Source organism: Cryptomeria japonica, chromosome 4, assembly GCF_030272615.1.
Source record: "Cryptomeria japonica chromosome 4, Sugi_1.0, whole genome shotgun sequence".
NCBI lineage: Eukaryota > Viridiplantae > Streptophyta > Pinopsida > Cupressales > Cupressaceae > Cryptomeria > Cryptomeria japonica.
The window spans coordinates 202,232,322-202,242,581 of NC_081408.1; the positions used below are offsets into that span (position 1 = coordinate 202,232,322).

The 10,260-nt window shown below is 32.6% G+C and overlaps 1 long non-coding RNA gene across 1 annotated transcript; it reads left to right on the forward strand.

Moving 5' to 3' along the window:
• The first annotated feature begins 4,758 nt into the window (after positions 1 to 4,758).
• Positions 4,759 to 5,891, forward strand: LOC131855966 (uncharacterized). The gene is made up of 4 exons (XR_009372134.1): positions 4,759 to 5,030; positions 5,110 to 5,191; positions 5,314 to 5,372; positions 5,466 to 5,891. It is a non-coding gene; the product is annotated as an uncharacterized LOC131855966 (long non-coding RNA).
• The last annotated feature ends 4,369 nt before the right edge of the window (positions 5,892 to 10,260 follow it).

Genomic DNA, 10,260 nt, shown 5'->3' on the forward strand with positions numbered 1-10,260 from the left:
TCTTCAATACTAGTTCTACATTTCATGCTATGTTTCATTCTATAATATTTTATAATTCCCTTCACATTTGAATCTTCGAGATGTGTTAATCTTGGTAATGTTATGACAGTGTATCTAGGGATGCAAAGTTTGTAGTGGTGTTTTTCTTCGAAGTGAGTATTTTATATTCTTTGTGATTGTACTGCCTTATCATTCATGGTGTATATGGACCACCCACATGTTTGAGATGGTGTTCCTAAACATGTTGTTCATTGGTGTTCTTTGCATTGAGATGTGTGTATGAGACTATATCATGTTGGTTGTAAGGGCTGATGTATTTTATTGTAATGATTGTTCATATGATGTACGTGGGTTGGTATTATACCTGATTTTATTATTCTTCAATTTAATGATTTGTTAGTTATTTATTTATGATGTTTTGAGGCATTAATGTTTACATTAAAATTAAATAATCATGAAATTTGCATAATTTAAAAGCAATAAAAATTATATGTTATATTGAACCCCATTAGGTGATTTTCCTATGCTTCAACTATTATAAACATAAACATGTGCACTTGACATTTGTGGAGAGATTATAGGTACGAGGTATTTTTTTACCTAGCTCCACAGGCCTATGTTATACCCCAATGGTAGTTATATGGGAGATGCCATATTGTTCATAACTTTTTATCCCTAATAACCATACTCCATTCAAGTATAGTTTCTTGTTATAATGTTTAGTGAGATACCCTAAAAACTGTGATTGGTAATGTTAGACAGATCTAATACCAGGAGTAAGCTGAGAGGGGGGCAGGGTGAATCAGTTTACCATCAGAAATTAGAAATAATGCATATCTAAATGATTAAACTAGAGCACAAAGGAACCAACACAATGAAGAATGGAACATGAAAGAACAATACACACAACACCAATATTTTAACCTAGAAAAATTGGTAAAGGGAAAAACCACGATGGGAGACCCTACCCACAATCAGATAATACCTTTGCAATAGTATATAAAATTACTATGGGGATTGCACTGGAAATCAAGCCAACCACCTAGAGCTCACTACTCATCACAAAAAGAAGTCTCATTGTCTTACAAAAACATTGGACTACAATTTGGAAGGAATGAACTATGAAATTAGCATCTCCTAATGTTTGATGCAGTTCCAATTAAGCACATATGTCAATCCTACAATACAAAAACCTTCGCTGAATCATAAAACACTTGTTCACACATAAACCTTCCTTTCATAATGTAGACATAACCATAGATCTCATCCTTCGATATCTAAATTACATGAATAAGTCACCTATAAATAGAGATCATCAACCTTATTGACAGGGTCGGCTAAACCCTAAACCCATAAACCCATAAGTAACACAAAAACTCTGACTGGATCCAAATAGGACCACCATAACACAATGCCAGTCAATGCAAAATTACCAAAAACTCATAATATGATCAAGAAGAACCTTCAATATGATATAACTTGATTCCATAAGCTGGACCAAAATCATCTAACTGAAACACCAAATATCTCTTACCGGTAAAGCTAACCAGTATCGAGAAATACCAATCAAGAACATAAGCAATAGTTACTAGAAAACCAAAACATGAAACAACATAATATGGCAAACAAATAACCCTCTAGAGTAAGCATCCAAAACTGATTCCAAAGATCTAATCATAACAGATCAGAATCATAGCCAAAACCAAGATGATCACCAAGACTAATCGGGATAGGCCCAACTGGGATAGTCTCCAACTAGGATATACTATTGACATCAGTGACAACACTTAACCAAATCCAACATATTGCAAACAATCTCCCCCTTTGTCATTGATGGCAACACTGACTGTGAAAAACATTAAAGTGCCAAGGAATGCCAACAATCTCCCTCAAATATATGACTGATTTTCAAATGAATACTACGTCTCCCCCTTTGACATCAATGATAAAGGATGGATACCAAATAAAAAATATTGAACTGACTATTCCCCCTGAGTAGTAGCACCATCTCATCAACCCCGATCAAATAAAATATCTGATAAGCTTACCAGATTGATGCATTCCTGCATCTTTAAGTCTCTTCCAGAAGGTTGGTAACCCCCAATTGGTCTCTGAGATATTAAAAATTATCTTTAGGCAATGGTTTAGTTATAATATCTACAATATGCTCCTTAGTAGGAACATAAACCAATTTGACTTCCTTTTCTTTAGCCTTTTCCTTCAAGAAATTGTACCTTATAGAAATGCGTTTTGATTTGGAATGAAATATCAGATGCTTTGACATATCAATAGCCATAGTATTATCATAGTGAATAACAATAGGCTCATAATAACTTACCCTTATATCTTTTAACATTTGTTTCATCCATAAAATCTGAGTACAGTTCGTAGCAACAACTACATATTCCACTTCAACAGTAAATAATGAAGTACATGATTGTTTCTTGCTAAGCAATGAAACCAACTTCTTCCCAAGAAATAATGCACTACTGGTAGTGCTCTTCATGTCATCCACATCTCCTGCCCAGTAAGAATCTGTATATGTACATAATCTGAAATCATCATTATTTGGAAACCATAACTTGATGTATGTTGTACCTGCCAAATACCTGAATATCCTCTTAACAACAATATCATGAGTTTCTCTAGGATCTAACTAAAATCTAGAGGCAATACAAACAACATTCATAATATTAGGTCTAGATAGACTTAAGTACAACAATCCACCAATCATTGATTTTTATCTACTTGGATTCACTTTTGGGGATTCATCATCCTTTGACAATTTGCAATGGGTTATCATAGGATTACCAACATGTTTGGAATTCTCAAGTCCAAATTTCTTAAGCTACTCCTTCACATACCTAGTTTGACAAATGAAATACCTTTATCAGTCCGAGTAATCTGCAAACCTAAGAAAAATTTCATCTCACCAATCATAGACATTTCAAATTCAATCTTCATATCATTAGCAAATTTCATGCATAGACTATCTTCTCCTCAATAAATGATATCATCCACAAAGACTTCTATGATCAGCACGTCTTCATGCTCAATTTTGTAATATAGGTTACTATCAACATTACCTTTGCTAAAACCAAGCTTAGAAAGATATTTGTCCAATCTAGCATACCATTCCCTAGGGGCTTGTTTTAGTCCATATAAATATTTCTTCAATCTACAAACCATGTCCTTGTCTTCTGATAGAAAATCCATTAGGTTTCTCAATGCAAAATTCCTCTTCAAGATCTCCATTCAAAAATAAGCATTTGACATCCATCCGATACACTTTGTAGTTCTTGTGTGCAGCATAAGAAAGAAAAAGTCTTATCGCTTCAATTATTGCAACTAGGGCATAAGTCTAACCATAATCAACTCCTTCCTATGAATAAGCTTTGTAAACCAATCTAGCCTTGTTCCTCATAATTTGATCTTCATCATTCAATTTATTCCTGTAAACTGATTTAGTTCCAATAATGTTCTTGTTTTTAGGTCTAAGAACTAGTTCCCATGTCTTATTATTTTCAATCTGATCTAATTCTTCTTCCATTGCTTTTGTCCAATTTTGATCTTTGGTTTCTTCAATAAATGATTCCAATTCAATTTGATAAATCAAACATACTTCTTTAGTAGCTAGCCTTCTCCTAGTCATCACACCTTTGCTTTTATCTCCAATGATTTGATCTTTAGAATGATTTAGTTTCACATACCTAGGAGTGTTTGAATTTTATTGGGAATTCTTTCTATTAAGGAAGCTAGAAATTTGAAGAATGCTATTGATCATTATAGAAAAGCATCTAGTTAGTTGATAAATTGGAGTAAAATCTATCTTTTCTTTTTCAATACCCTGGAGATTAGACAAAGAAGTATTGTGGATATTCTTGGCTATGTTATCATTTCTTTTCCTTCCACTTATTTGAGCCTCCCCCTTTTCTTGAAACCGTCAGATTCTTTTTGGTTGTATTTTATTGATAGATTCAATAAAAATTTGACTGTCTGGAAAGGTTCTTTATTATGTCAAGCTGGGAAAGTTCAACTTTTGAAGTCAACTCTTCAAAATCTCCCTATCTATGCTCTTAGTCCCTTCCAAATTTCCTGAAGTTATTGAAAGAATTTAGAAGCAGTTCTTTTGGTTTGGGGTAGAGGAGAAAAAACATATGCCTCTTCTTTCTTGGGAGAGTGTTTATATACCTAAAGCTGGAGGAGGCCTAGGTGTTCAAAGTATCCGATCCTTTAATCAAGCTCTTTTGGCTAAACAGATTTGGAGAATTTTTTAAAACAACCGTGAATGGAACTTGATCTGGCGTAGTAAGTATTTGTTCTACTCCCCCTCTTTGAAATAATTTTTTGATGTGGACGCTCTCCATTCTGGTTCTTTTCTTTGGAATAATGTACTTAAGGCTAGGGAGGTTGCTTCATAGGGAGGTTTTTGGAAGCTAAGAGATGGCAAGAGTATCAGATTTTGGGAAGATTCCTTGCCCTGTTTTGGTCCTCTCTGTGATCTTCCATATTTTTCTTCTTTTATGGATGTGTGTAAAGATTCTTTTAGTGTTTTTGTTTTTTTAAATATTCATTGATGTTTTATGGGTAAAAAGTGCAACCATGACCACAATCAAATTACAGTTGCTAGTAAATTGGCATAGATAATTTAAGTTACAGAAATGTAACTTTTTATATACATTTGTAAGATTTTACATGAATAAAATATTATTATTATTATTAATGTTTATTACTGTACAAATGTAATCTTCTTCCATTTTTTTAATACAAAATACACCCAGAAAGGAAAGTCACAATGTCACACAACATAAACTTCTTTTAGAAACTTCTCACATTATCTTTATTTTTCATTACTCTTTCAATGTAATTCTTTTTGTGTGGCATCCAACACAGCAAAGGAAGAAACTGAAGTACTAAAGCATGATAAGATACTCAGTACACAACAGTGCTTCCTAGGTTCCTCTTTATACTATGGGGGACCTGATGAGCTTTATGAAATTCCAGAAAATGGCCAAGAAAAACAAAATGAGGTATAATCTCAATCTTCCTTATTTTATTATATGATAGCTGAAAGTAATCTGATAAGAAGCATTGATTATCTCTGTACAGACTAAAATGGCAGTAAAAAAATTGATAGAGACAATCGACCCATTTCATCTTGAATGTTCCAGAAGGGGAAACTGTTGGGAAGGTAGGAAAAATTGTACACAGTACAAATGTTAAAATAACTCTAGAAAGCCATGGTGTTTTATTTTGTTTTAAGATAGAAAATTGAATTTGTACTAACCAATATTATGGTTTTAATGTTCACAGGTTCTCTTTACTATTAAGTTCAGAATTCCCTCAAACTCCAGGATTTTATAACATTTGAGGTAACATAATCGCTGTACTTTTTTTAACTATGTTGTTTTGTTTCTTTATTTTATAAAGACATAATTGAATAGACACATTTTGTCATTTTACAGGTGACAGATTTTCATGGTGAGATGCTTAATGTATTAGTGACCTTAACAATATAAAATTGGTAAATAATAGTCTTCTTTAAATGGGAAAATTGTAAACTGAATAGTAGCTCTATTAATTAAGCTGGAAGTAACACCTAATTATTTATATATTAGGTTACCAGTGTTTGTGTGGATACTATTGTTGGAGTAGAGAATGTATTGTATGAGTTGAACTCATTTGTACTCTATGCCTGAAAATTTCTCCTCATGTTCCTGAATCATGCCATATTACAGAAAGGACAGGCATTATATAATGCAAGTGAAGTTTGTAAATAATATAACATTTAGGGGCCCAGATGTATTACCATAATAAGTAATGATTTCAGTTGAAGTTAACTATTCTAGTTAACTATTCAATAAAATAGTTAAAGAATTGGAAAAAATAAATCCACACGTCTACATGAGAGTAATTGGCCACATGCTTAACGAATAAACTGGTTATATTGATAGCCTAACTATGAGTTGAAATAATTATATTGATGTGATGGCAACCTATCATCTCCTCGAGTGGGCACCTACTGGTCTGGCTGTTAAAACGTTTTTTCAAAATAGATCATGCTTAGAGTTATTCTTTTGAGTAAAATGTTAAATTATTGAACATTTAAAATCGAAGACATAACTAATGATTTTTTTACTTTATGGTGAACTCAAGTTAGAATAAAACTCAAATATTACAGGAACAAGGATAGTAGCAGCAAATAAGAACATCATAAGAAGAATGCATAATACATCACATCATGGAACCATGTTAAAATAGCATGTAATAGCGATCAAAATAAAATTAAAAATAGGGGAAGATCATCAATAGTTGAGCATGCATGAATAGTTGTGAGGGTTGTTGATACTTTTTACTTCAATAATACTCCAATAATACTACAAATAAAAATCATCAATAGTTGAGCATGCATGAATAGTTGTGAGGGTTGTTGATACTTTTTACTCCAATAATTGTACAAATAATTTTTTTTTTTTGAAACTTAAAATATCAATTTTTGTGTGTTTATATATTAATAATTACAATACACTGTAACAATAGTTGTGACTTTAAAGTTGTTATTGCTATGAAATGTACCATTAGTTGTAAAAAGAAACCAATCGCGTGATGCCACATCAGCTACACAAGTATAGAGGCCTCTTTTGCACGACTATTGGTCTCACTCTTTTTTTTTAGTTGTTTTGGACACCTTGGCAAAAAACATGCTGATGAGGCACCATACTTGATGATGTGGGTGTGAAACCTTAGGTATAAGCATTGGACTTGCCAAGTAAGCTGCTGTAAAAAATTGGTAGTGATTTGAAATTTCCATGTAGTATTTTGAGAAGCACTAAGTTAGGGTGCACAACTAATGGATCTTCTCCCCTATGGACCAAAAAAGTATGGAGTAGTTGTGAGATCTTCAACTCTTTTCCTACTAGCCACTTATTATTTAATATTTTTGGTAATTAAATAGTTGGAAGGGCCAACACCCATTATATTAATATAAAAACCAAAGTTTTGACAAAGTCCATAGAGGGTAACTGAATACTAGACACTTATTTTTGCCTAAGTTGGAATGACCATGCATTGGTTACTTTGAATCAACCTTTATTATAAGGAGGGCCATTGAGGAAGTATATATTCTTGATTTTTTTCACTTTTTCATTAATTTTTTCAACTGTATTTACGTTTATCTTAAAGAGCCTTAAAATATTCATACATTATTTGACCCATTTCTATATTGCTTATTCACTTTGAGTTGTTCTCGCATAAAGCTAGGATTTTTTATAAGATGAAGGCAATGGTTAGAGTAAAATAATTTCTTTTCAACATAATGACTATAAAATAAATGAGAAGAAAACAATAGTTCTATGCTTTTCAAAACAAATCTAATAATCATCGCTCTATAGGATTTATAGAAACATTATGAGGCATAGAGAGATATAACAATGTAGCTTCAACACTAAGTATGTCAAAACTTGGTGCGAAGAGAGAACATAGTGGTTTACCATATGATATGATCATGGCAATAATACCAAAAGCCATGTTTTAAAAATTCATTATTGGCATGAGGGGGTATTTGACTGTGTATTATATGAGCTTGATCTCAAAAAATTATTGGAAGTAATATTAAGCCTTACATACTCATAACTACATTTTGCTTGACAAACTTTGGGTCCCCTCCTTTCTTTTATTTTCTTCCCAGATTTTCCCCTATTTTCTCTACATTTCTTTTGGTTTTCCTTTGGGATCCTAGACTCTGAGGAACCTAAGGGTTTTTCATATGATCCCTCCAAAAACTCTAGACCTCAAGCTCCCTTCCCTTTTTATTTGTTTTCTTCAAAAGTTTAGACTCCATGATATCAAGAGTTGTAGGAACACTAGCTTCTTATATGACCCCTAAAACCTTGAACACAAAACTCTAGTTGTTCTTTCTACACATCAAATTTTTTGAACTTTACAATCCCAAAAAGGTACAATTAATGTGCCAAAAAGGTCAATATAAAAGCTAGATAGAGCTCATTTTTAGGAACACCTTGTATTTGAAGAGCTCCTGCAAACCCATCATGTCTTGAATTTTTTCAATGACCTTATTGTGTGACCTTTAGATTGATTCACCCTCTCATGCTTGCAAATTCCCCACTCTCAGTGTGCTCTCCTTATTGTTTATGCATTCAAATGTTGGTCCATCCATCCTCTTCCTATGTTTTTCTTTTTGTTTCTATTTTTTCTTCTTGCTCTAATTCTTGATTGGTTAGGGTAGGTTTTTTTTTTTATCCTAGATTAGGAATAAGTTTATCCCTTCATGAGATTCAACAATTGGACCATCCAATAATATTTTTTTGCCCTAGGTTTATCATTTATGTGACTCCATCTCACCTCGATGCCCTCAAATAAAAAAGATTTTGATTGAATTGCTTCTTTCCTGCATTTTTTGTATTGTAACCTAGTTTATTGTACTATAAAAATTGAATTATATGGTTTATCATTGATTATTACCATCTTTTAGAAGCCTTAACTCATCCCAATTAAGTTCAAAATGGCTAAGTGTAAGAACCTCTTTCACTTTAGAATTTCAGACTCTGGGGTCTCCAACAACCATAGGAAATGCAAACTATAATCCTTCAAGATCCCAAGATCTTGGGATCCCCTTTACCATTAGCCATGAAAACCCCGCACTTCAAAATTCTAAACTTTGATGTCCTCTATAATCCCTCACCAATTTAAATATTGAGTGACCAAAACTATGAACCAACACTTTTCCTATTGGCCACTTATTATTTTATTTTTTTGGTAATGAAATAATTGGAAGGGCCAACACTCATTATATTAAAATAATTTTTAGTAGAATACTAGACACTTATTATTGCTTAAGTTAGAATGACCATGCATTAGTTACTACGAATCAACCTTTACTATAAGGAGAGCCATTGAGGAAGTATATATTCTTGAATTTTTTCACTTTTTCATTATTTTTTTCAACTATCTTTAAGTTTATCTTAAAGAGCCTTAAGTTATTCATATATTATTTGCATAAAGCTAGGATTTTTTATTAGATGAAAGGAATGGTTAGAGTAAAATAATTTATTTTCAACTTAAAGACTATAACATAAATGAGAAGAAAATAATAGTTCTATGCTTTTCAAAATAAAATTTATAGCCATTGTTCTATAGGATTTGAAGAAACATTATGAGGCATAGAGAGATATAATAATGTAGCTTCAACATTAAGTATGTCAAAATTTGGTGGGAAGAGAGAACATAGTGGTTTACTAGATTATATGATCATGGAAATAATATTGAAATCCATGTTTTAAAAATTCATTATTAGCATTGAGGGGGAATTTGAGTGGGCATTATATGAGCTTGAGATCAAAAAATTCTTGGAAGTAATATTAAGCCTTACGTACTCATAACTACATTTTTCTTGACAAACTTTGGGTCCCCTCCTTTCTTTTATTTTCTTCCCATATTTTCCCCTCTTTCCCCTCTTTCCCCTATGTTACTTTTGGTTTTCCTTTGCAATCCTAGACTCTAAGGAACCTAAGGGTTTTTCATATGATCCCTCCAAAAAATCCAAACCTCAAGCTCCCTTCCCTTTTTCTTTGTTTTCTTCAAACTTTTAGACTTCACGATATCAAGAGTTGAAGGAACACTAGCTTCTTATATGACCCCTGAAACCTCGAAACCGAAAATCTAGTTGTTCTTTGTGCATGTCAAATTTTTTGATCTGTACAATCCCACAAAGGTACAATTAATGTACCAAAAGGTCAATATAAAAGCTCGATGTGGCTCATTTTTAGGAACACCTTGTATTTGAAGAGCTCCCACAACCCCATCATGTCTTGAATTTTTTCAATGAACTTGTTGTGTGACCTTTAGATTGATCCAGTCTCTCATGCTTGCAAATTCCCCACTCTCAGTGTGCTCTCCTTATTGTTTATGCAGTCAAATGTTGGTCCATCCTTCCTCTTCCTATGTTTTTCTTGTTGTTTCTATTTTTGCTACTTGCTCTAGTTCTTGATTGGTTAGAGTAGGTTTTTCTTTATCCTATATTAGGAATAAGTTTATCCCTTCACACGATTCAACAATTGGACCATCCAATAATCTTTTTGTGCCATAGGTTTATCCTTTATGTGACCCCATCTGACCTCAATGCCCTCAAATCAAAAATATTTTGATTGAATTGCTTGTTTCCTACATTTTTTGCATTGTGCCCTAGTTTATTATACCATAAAAAATGAATTCTAGGGTTTATCATTGACTATTACCATCTTT